This window comes from Carlito syrichta, unplaced genomic scaffold (genome assembly GCF_000164805.1).
Source record: "Carlito syrichta isolate Samal-C Ts95f unplaced genomic scaffold, Tarsius_syrichta-2.0.1 Scaffold314867, whole genome shotgun sequence".
NCBI lineage: Eukaryota > Metazoa > Chordata > Mammalia > Primates > Tarsiidae > Carlito > Carlito syrichta.
Window position 1 is genome coordinate 46363 of NW_007258963.1, and position 10255 is coordinate 56617.

At 42.7% G+C, this 10255-nt stretch overlaps 1 pseudogene; it reads left to right on the forward strand.

The window, feature by feature from the left end:
- The window catches only part of LOC103274717, an 18773-nt pseudogene extending 8740 nt beyond the window's left edge, over positions 1-10033 (forward strand).
- Positions 10034-10255: the final 222 nt, after the last annotated feature.

Consider the following 10255-nt stretch of genomic DNA (forward strand, 5'->3'; position numbering starts at 1 on the left):
AAGATTTTTTGATTTATTGTAGAGATGAGGTCTCACCAAGTTGCCCAGGTGGGTCTTGAACCCGTGGGCTCAGGCAACCCACTCATCTCAGCCTCCCAAAGGCGTGGGATTATAGGCTGAGCTACCGAGCCCGGTTCCAAACATTTTTATCCATTTATATTTCTGGATTTTGTATTTTGCTACATTGTTCTATTAATGAGTATCACACTTTTAATTATTTTAGCTTTATAATATGTTTTCATATTCCATAGGGCTAATATTTTCTCAAAGTCTTTTATTTAAGTATTTCCCTGGCATGCTTATTTGTTTGATTTCTTTTCCATGAAATTTAGAATCAGCATGATTAACTAATTAATTAAAAATTAATTAATCCTTCTTTTTTTTGTCACTGTCTCATTCTGTCATCCAGGCTGGAGTACAGTTATATGCTCATGGCCACCACAGCCTCAACCTGCTGGGCTCAGGTGATCTTTCCATCTCAACCTTCCTAGTAGCTGGAACTATTTGGTGTGTACCACCACACCTGGCTAATTTTTTGATTTATTGTAGAGACGAAAGCTTGCCAAGTTGCCTGGACTGGTCTCGAATCCCTGGACTCAGGCAATCCTCTCACCTTCACCTCCCAAAGTTCTGGGATTACAGGCATTAGACACTGCACCAGGCAAAAAAAAAAAAAAATTAATTCATCTTTCTAACTAAGAACATGGTTTGACTTTCTATTTGTTCTCGTTTTTTTCTTCTGTCTCCATCAGGAGAATTTAAGAACTTTGAAAAGGTATCTTAGCCGGGCTTGGTGGCTCAGCCTGTAATCCTGCGCTTTGGGAGGCTGAGGTAAGTGAATTGCCTGAGTTCGTGGGTTTGAGACCCGCCTGGGCAACTTGGCGAGACCTCATCTCTATAATAAATAAAAAATTAGCCGGGCGTGGTAGCGCGCGCCTGTAGTTCCAGCTACTTGGAAGGCTGAGGTGGAAGGATTGCTGGAGCCCAGCAGGTCGAGGCTGCGGTGGCCGGGAGTGACCACTGCACTCCAGTCTGGGCGATGGAGTGAGACTCCAACTTAAAAAAAAAAAGGTGTCTTGCCATTAAAGTTTTTTTAAGGCAGACCATCTTTTTATATTTTAATTGGCCATTAATCTTCCGTCTTATTTTGTGAATTGTCTGTTGATAACTGTCAAACATTTACTTGGGTTATTTTTCTTTCTTTCCTTTTGAGTCGGAGTCTTACTGTTGCCTAGTCTAGAGTGTGGTGGCACACTCACAGCCACTGCAGCCTTGACCTGCTGGCTCAGGCGATCTTTCTGTCTCAGTCTTCCACGTAGCTGGAACTACAGGTGTGTGCTCCCAAACCTGGCTATTTTATTTATTTATATATTTATTGTAGAGATGAGGTCTCACAAATTTGCCCAGGCTGGTCTCAAATCCGAGGCTCAGGCAATCCTCTTGCCTCAGCCTCCCAAAGTGCTGAGATTACAGGCTTGAGTCACCGTAACTGGTAGGTTATTTTTCTTTTTCTTATTTATTTATAGATGTTATATAATCTGGGTACTAATTTGTTGCTGGTTGCATGAATTGGAAATGTTTTCTCCCAGTCTGTAGCTTGTGCTTTTATGGTACCATTTTTTTTTTTTGAGTCAGGATTTCACTCTGTCACCCAGGCTGGAGTGCAGTGGCATGCTGCTCACGGCCACTGCAGCCTCTACCTGCTGGTCTCAGGCAATCCTTTTGCCTCAGCCTTCCAGGTAGCTGGGACCACAGACATGCACCATCACACCTGGCTAATTTTTGATTTATTGTAGAGATGAGGTCTCACTGTGTTACTCAGGCTGATCTTGAACCCCTGAACTTAGGCAATCCTCACGCCTTTGCCTCCCAAAGTACTAGGATTACAGGTTTGAGCCACTGCGCCTGGCCCCATTTAGCTTTTCAAAATTTAATTTTTAGATATAATATTTATCAATCTTTTCTGGTTAATGCTTTTTTGGATCATGTTTAAAAAAGAAACATTTTCCTAACCTAAGGTCAGGTTTCTTTCTTTCTTTGTTTTTTTTTTTTTTTGAGTTGGAGTTTTACTCTGTCATCCAGAAAACAGAGTTAATATAGTGACTGGGTCCTTGGATAAATCATGGGTTCCTGCTGCCCTCTTGTGCTTTTGGCCCCATGGAGAACAAACATACCCGGGGATGGAGGGATGGGGCAGTGGGGTGGGTAGCCCACTCTTCTCAGAAGAATGACAGAGGGTGGTGCAGGGCTGCCTCAATCTAACTGCAAACCTGCAGTGTGAAGCGCTGAAGCCAAGAGCAGATCTGCTAAACCTCCAACCTCCAGATCTGCTAAACCTCAGGATGGGCAAACGTGATGATTGTCTCAAGCTTCTGAGGCTGGGATGGTTTGTTACACAGCATTATTGTGACAATAGATTACTGATACAATTAGATACAATTAATTTGGCTTATACAATTACATTTTCTAACTTTCTGTTATTAGCATATTAGAATGTATTTTTTTCTGTCTGTTAAAATAAATACTTTAGGTAAATTATATTTCACAGTGTTTAATTGAGTAAATAATGATTCGTGAATCAGGCAGCCCCGGACCAGAATAGGAGCAACTTGAGGGCTCTCTTAAACTGAACTCTCTTAATTCTAATTACTGTTGATTCTACCTAGACAATCACATTGTCTAAATAATGGCAATTTTGTTTTTTTATTTTCAGTTATAGCCATGTACTGCATAATGATGTTTTAGTCAACCACCACCAGCATATACAGCAATGGTCCAATAAGATGATAATACTTTTTGTTTGTTTGTTTGAGTTGGAGTAGCACTCTGTTGCCCAGGTTGGAGTGCAATGATGTGATCACACAGTCTTGACTTCCTGGGCTCAGGTGATCCTTTTGCTTTAGCCTCCTGAGTAGCTGGGACTGTAAGCAGGCACCACCATGCCTAGCCAATTTTTGTATAATACTGTATTTGTACTGTACCTTTTCTATGTTTTGATATACAAATACTCACCATTGTGTTGCACAGAATTTAGTACTGTAACATACTGTCCAGGTTTGCCTCCCAGGAGCTACAGGCTATAAGTAACCTATTCCATTTAGGTTTGTGTAAGTACACACTATGATGTTTGCACAATACAAAATTGTCTAATGACACATTTCTCAGAATGTGTCACCATTGTTAAGTGATGCATGACTGCATTTTAATTTTTTCCCTACTGTCTGATTAGACTTCCAGCACAATGCTTAATAGAAACAATGATTGCAATCAATCATTCTTGCTTCATTCCAGACTTTGAAGGAAATACCTCTAACATTTATTATTATCATTATTTTATTTTTCTTTTCTTTTCCTTTTTTTTGAGTCAGGGTTTTACTCTGCTGCCTAGGCTGGATTGCAGTGGCATGATCACGGCAATGATGGCTCACAGGAGCCTCGATGTCCTGGGCCCAGGTGATCTTTCTGCCTCAGTCTTCCAAGTAGCTCAAAACACAGGTGTGTGCCACCACACCTGGCTAGGATATCCTTCTAATATAATGATTTCCTTGGATAGATCTCTAGTAGAGGGATTGCTAGGTCAAATTGTCATTTGATTTTTGATTCTTTGAGAAATCTCTATACTATATTCCATAGGCTGAACTGGCTTACAATCCCACCAACAGTGAATGAATGTTCCCTTTTCTTCACAACCACATCAACATCTGTTGTTCTTTGATGTTTTTTTTTTTCCTTTCCTTCCCTTTCCTTCTTTCCCTCTCTCCTTCCCTCCCTCGCAGCCTTCCTCCCTCCTGATGTTTTAATAATATCCATTCTGACTGGTGTAAGGTGATATCTCATGGTGGTTATAATGTGCATTTCTCTGATTATTAGTGATGTTGAGCATTTTAAAAATATGTTTGTTGGCTGCTTGTATGTCTTCTTTATTTTTATTTTTTGAGTTGAGGTCTCTTTCACTTTGTCACCCAGGCTGGAGTACAGTGGCACAATCATGGCTCACTGCATCCTAGACCTCCGGGGCTAAAGAAATCCTTCTGCCTCAGTCTCTCAAGTAGCTGAGATTACAGGTATGTGCCACCATGCCAGGTTAATTTTTTTTTTTTTTAATTTGTTGTGGAGACAAGGACTCGCCATATTGCTCAGGCTGATTTTAAACTCCTGGACTCAAGCAATCTCCCACCTTGGTCTTCCAAAGTGCTGGAATTATAGGAGTGAGACACTGTGCCCAGCTTAGTATGTCTCCTTTTGAGAAGTGTCTATTCATGCATCCCTTTACTCATTTTTTGATTTTTTTTTTCTTGAGTCAGAATCTTGCTCTGTCACCCAGGCTGGAGTGCAATGGCATGCTCACGGCCACTGCAGCCTCGACCTGCTGGGTTCAGGCAATCTTTCTGCCTCAGTCTTTCAAGTCACTGGGACTACATGCACACTCTACCATGCCTGGCTAATTTTTTGATTTTTAGAGATGAGGTCTCGCCATGTTGCCCAAGCTGGTCTTGAACTCCTGAGATTTGGCAATCCTCTCCCCTCAGCCTCCCAAAATACTGGGATTATAGTCATGAGCCACCATATCCAGCCAGTATTGTCATTTTAACGATATTGATTTTTCTGATTAATAAACATGGGATGTTCTTCCATTTGTTTGTGTCACCTACGATTTCTTTCATCAGTGTTTTGTAGTTTTCCTTATAGAGATTTTTCATCTCTTTTCTTAGATATAGTCCTTGGTATTTTATTTTATTGGCTGCTACTGTAAATGGGATTGAATTCTTAATTTGGTTTTTGGCTTTAACCTTATTGGTATATAAATGCTACCAAATTTTGTACATTGATTTTGTATTCTGAGACTTTACTGAAGTCATTTAGCAGGTTTAGACAACTCTCTGAGGAGTTCTTAGGGTTTTCTAGATATACAATCATGTCATCAGTGAACAGGGATAGTTTGACTGCTTCTTTGCTGATTTGAATGCTTTTCTTCCTTCCTTCCTTCCTTCCTTCCTTCCTTCCTTCCTTCCTTCCTTCCTTCCTCCCTCCCTCCCTCCCTACCTCTCTCTCTCTCTCTCTCTCTCTCTCTCTCTTTCAGAGTCTCACTCTGTCATTCAGGCTGGAGTGCAGTGGCATGTTCATGGTCACCACAGCCTTGATCTGCTGGGCTCAGGAAATTCTTCCAACTCAGCCTTACAAGTAGCTGGAACCATAGGCATGCGCCACCATGCCTGGCTAATTTTTTGATATATTGTAGAGCTGAGGTCTCACCAAGTTGCTCAGGGTGGTCTCGAACCCCCGAGCTCAGGCAATTCTCTCACCTCCACCTCTCAAAGTGCTAGGATTACAGGCGTGAACCACTGCGCCCAGCAGAATGTCTTTTATTTTTTACTCTTGCTGGATTGCTTTTGTTAGAACTTCTAATATGAGTTGAATAGAGTGGTGAGCATGGACATTACTGTCTTGTTCTAGTTCTGAGGGGGAATGTTTTCAGCTTTTTCCCATTAACTGTGATATTGGCCACAGGTTTGTCATATATGGCTCTTATTAATTTGAGATATATTCCTTTGATTCCTAGTTTGTTGAGAGTTTTTATCATGAAAGGATGTTGAATTTTATTGAATGCCTTTTCTGCATCTATTGAGATGATCACATGATTTTTGTTTTTACTTCTGTTTATGTGGTGTATCACATTTATTGGTTTGCAGATATTGAACCATGCCTGTATCCCTGGAATAAAACTCACTTGGTCGTGATGGACTTTTGTTATTGCTGTTGTCATGCTGTTGAATTCATTTTGCTAATAATTTGTCATTTATCAGGGACTTTTGCTTTTATATTTATCAGACTTAATTAAATTGTATACCATCTATATTCATAAATGGGATTGGCTTTTAATTTCTATTTCTCATGCTATTCTGCCTATTGGTAGTAAGACTATTCTAGCCTTATAAAATGATTAGGCAATTTTTTTTATTTTTAAATTTTTTTTCTGAGACTTTGTATATTATAATGATCAGTTTTTTTAAATTTGGCTGAACTTTCTTATGAAGTCATCTGGACCTGGGTATTTTTCATTAACATTTTAAACTTCTGGTTTAATGTAGCTAATGATTATAGTAGTACACAAGTCATCTATTTTGTTTCTGAGTTTCAGATTTGTTGGAAAATTAGTATAAACCAGACATGATGGCACAAACCTGTAGTTCCAGCTATTGAGGAGGCTGAGGTGGGAGGACTGCTTGAGGCCGGAAGTTTGAGGCCAGCCTGGGTTACACAGCAAAACTCATGTCTAAAATACAAAAGTTGTACATAGTGTTCTTTTATTCTCTTTTTAAATTAATTTCATTTTTAGTCAATTGTTTAAAAAGACAAAATATTACAGATCTTGGTTCCATTCTGCTTTGGGAAAAACTCTCTCCAACCATATTCTTTCTCTGCTTTCATACTACAACAATCATCCACACAGAAGACTTCTGTCACCAAATATGGGGATTTCTCCCTACCACCAACCTGGGTGTCCTCTAATTCAATTCTGAAACTATCTACTTTCTCTTCCTCTCCTCACCCCAATCACAGGTCTGGGCCTCCAGAACTTCTGAGTGACTGGCTTCAAGTTGTGATTCCCATGATCCCCTCTTTGGGTTTGATTAATTTGCTAGAGCTTCTATGCCTTCCTTGGGTGCACCATCCTCCAAGTACCTCTGTATGTTCAGTTATCCAGGAGCTCCTTGAACCCAGTCCTATTGAGTTTTTTGGGAATTTCATGATGTCAGCATTACTTCCCCCACATATAGGGTAGACCCTCTCTGGCAAGGGGCTTTTTTTTTTTTTTGAGTTGGAGTTTCACTCTGTCTCCCAGACTGGAGTACAGTGGCATGTTCATGGCCACCACAACCTTGACCTTCTAAGCTAATTTTTTTATTTATTGTAGAGACAAGATCTTGCCATGTTGCCCAGGCTAGTCTTGAAACCCTGGGCTCAGACAATCCTCTCACCTCGGCCTCCCAAAGTACTGGAATTACAGGTGTGATTCATCACACCAAGCTTTCTGGCAAGGATCTTAAGACCCACAAACAGAAGGTGCAGAAGGATCAGAGTCCTTCCTTGGGGCAGGTGAAAGTAGGGTAAGAGAAGGTCAGAGAGATTCTGTTTCCTAAGGCATGCCTCAGAGGCCAAACACACCCAATGTCATACTTCCACCCAACTTCCTTTTCTTCTTCCCCTTCTTCCTTCCTTCAAGGTCAGACTTACATCATGGACTGCCATCTTTTCCAGCCTTTCCTGACTCTCTCTTCAATATTCCTCACTGAGGTGTCTCCTAATACATTTCTTGCTCATTAAACCTTGTATTAATGTACTTCATGGGGGAATAAATTAAACAAAGGAGGGAAATAGTCATGCCCTGTGAAATCTCCTTCTCTGAGCATTGAAAGTCTCTTTGCGGCTGGGCCTGGTGGCCCATGCCTATAATCCTAGCACTTTGGGCGGCTGAGGTGAAAGGATTGCCTGAGCCCACAAGTTTGAGATCAGCCTGGGTAACTTGATGAGACCTCATCTCTACAATAAATAAAAAATTAGATGGGCATGGTGGTGCATACCTGTAGTTCCAGCTACTTGGAAGGCTGAGGCAGAAGGATTGCCTGAGTCCAGTAGGTCGAGGCTGTGGTGGCCATGAGCATGCCACTGCACTCTAGTCTGGGCGACAGAGTGAGACTCTGACTCAAAAAAAAAGAGTCTCTTCGCTACCTCCCCCAATCCTTGTGTCAGTTCAAGGTATGGCTACAGATAATGAAGGTGACGCCAGATAACTTATTTATTTATTGTTTCTTTTTTGTTGTTTTTGAGTCTTACTATGTTGCCCAAACTGGAGTGCAGTGTCATGCTCATGGCTCACTGCAGCCCTGACCTCATATCCAGACAATTTGGCTAGAAAGAGACTTAATGCAGGGAATTAGGTGATTACAAAATGTTGTAAGGGCTGAGGGAGCTGACTTGAGTCTGAGCTTCCAGAAATAGTTCCCCAATGACACTAACACAGAACTGGTCTGCCAAGGAAATCTTTAACACAGATGCTGTCTTGAGGAATAGCACCTCAACTGCAACACTCACTTAAAACTTTTATGCCCTGTATTCTGTCTCTTCTCACCCATAAAACTGGGACCAGTCACTGAGATTTCTGTCTGCACAACCACAGAAAAGACCAATGCCTCCTTTACTGCACTTGCTAGCAGAACTGCCAGCAGCCACAGAAAGATGCACCCACTTTCTAATCTCACTCCTTGGAGGCAACAACCATTAACATCTTCTGTATCCCTTTAGAAAATTTCTAAGCACACACACACATGCACACACATACACATGCTTGTGTGTGTGTGCATGTGTGTGCGTGTATGTAAAACAAATGGAATCACATTGAATATTGATCTGGTCCTCTATTTGGATGCCTTTTCTTTTCTTTTTTTGAGTTGGAGTCACTCTGTTGCCCAGGTTGGAGTGCAGTGACACACTCATAGCCACCTCAGCCTCTACTTGCTGGGCTCAGGTGATCCGCTTCAGCTATCCAAGTAGCTGGAACCACAGGCATGTGCCATTACACCCAGTTATTTGTTTGTTTGTTTGTTTATTATAGAGATGAGGTTTTGCCACGTTGCCCAGGCTGGTCTCGAACCCATGGGCTTAGGCAATCCTCTCGCCTCTGCCTCCCAAAGTGCTGGGATTATAGACATGAGCCACTGGGCCCGGCTAGACGCCTTTTCTAAGTGAAGAATCAAAGAATATAACTGGGTTTCTTAAGCAGATCACTCCAACTTCCAATTTTATTATGCAACCAGGGTCCTTGGCAATAAATGTAAAATACTTAGGAACAGCATTAAGAATTAAGTAAATAGCATTTTAGCGTTTTGTCAGAAGCGTCTGCACCACGAGGAGGAAGCTCTGCTGATTTCCTCGTGAGATCGTGTCAAGATGGTGAAGTCGTTCATGTAAACCGGCCCCGGGAGGCCACAGAGCAGGAGATCCGCTCACTCTTTGAGCAGTAAGGGAAGTTGCTGGAATGTGACATCATTAAGAACTGCGGCTTTGTGTACATAGAGAACAAGATGGCGGCTGAGGATGCCATACACAACCTGCACCACTACAAGCTTCATGGGGTGAACATCAACGTGGAAGCCAGCAAGAATAAGAGCAAAACCTCAAGAAAGTTGCACTTCGGCAACATCAGTCCCACCTGCAGCAACAAGGAGCTTCGGACCAAGTTTGAGGAGTATGGTCACGTCATCGAATGTGACATTGTGAAAGATTATGCCTTCGTACACAAGGAGCAGGCAGAGGATGCAGTGGAGGCCACAAGGGGCCTTGATAACACAGAGTTTCAAGGCAAACGAATGCACGTGCAGTTGTCCACCAGCCGGCTTAGGACTGTGCCTGGGATGGGAGACCAGAGTGGCTGCTATCGGTGGGGAGAGAGGGGCACTGGTCCAAAGAATGTCTGATATATTGTTCAGGCCATGTGGCAGACTTGACCGAGCAATATAATGAGCAATATGGAGCAGCACATACACCTTACACCATGAGCTATGGGGATTCATTGTATTATAACGATGCGTACGGAGCGCTCGATGCCTATTACAAGCTCTGCTGTGCTGTCCGGTCCTATGAGGCAGTGGCTGCTGCAGCTGCCTCTGTGTATAATTACGCAGAGCAGACCCCGTCCCAGCTGCCTCAAGTCCAGAATACAGCCATGGCCTGTCACCTCACCTCCACCTCTCCCGATCCCTAAGATAGACACCTGTTGCCAACCTCAGGAGCCGCTGCTGCTGTTAATGCAGCTTCCACTTCATATTACGGGTGGGATCAGTGCCCCCTGCATCGCGCTACAGCCCCAGTCCCCACTGTTGGAGAGGGCTACGGTTAGGGTATGAGAGTAAGTTGTCCCAAGCTTCAGCAGCCGTGCAGAATTCCCTGTACGACATGGCCCATGACATGGCCTGGTGTGAACGGGAGCAGTACGCGGATCCGGATCTGGCGCGGTCGGTACTCAGCCTTTTAAAGTTTGAGGTGGGATATGTGTGGGCTGAAATTCCGAGATGCGGTCGTGCATGAGAATACACCCTTCGTGGTACCCCATCTCCGGGACGTTCTCGGCTCTGTGCGTTCAGTTCCTCAGGAACCGTGGACCTTAATTTACCTTGCTAAGTTCAGACTTTCTCTTCCTTTTCTTTCCTGCCTATTTTCCTGTTCTTCCTGTCCAATACTTCTGTAGCCTCCCATT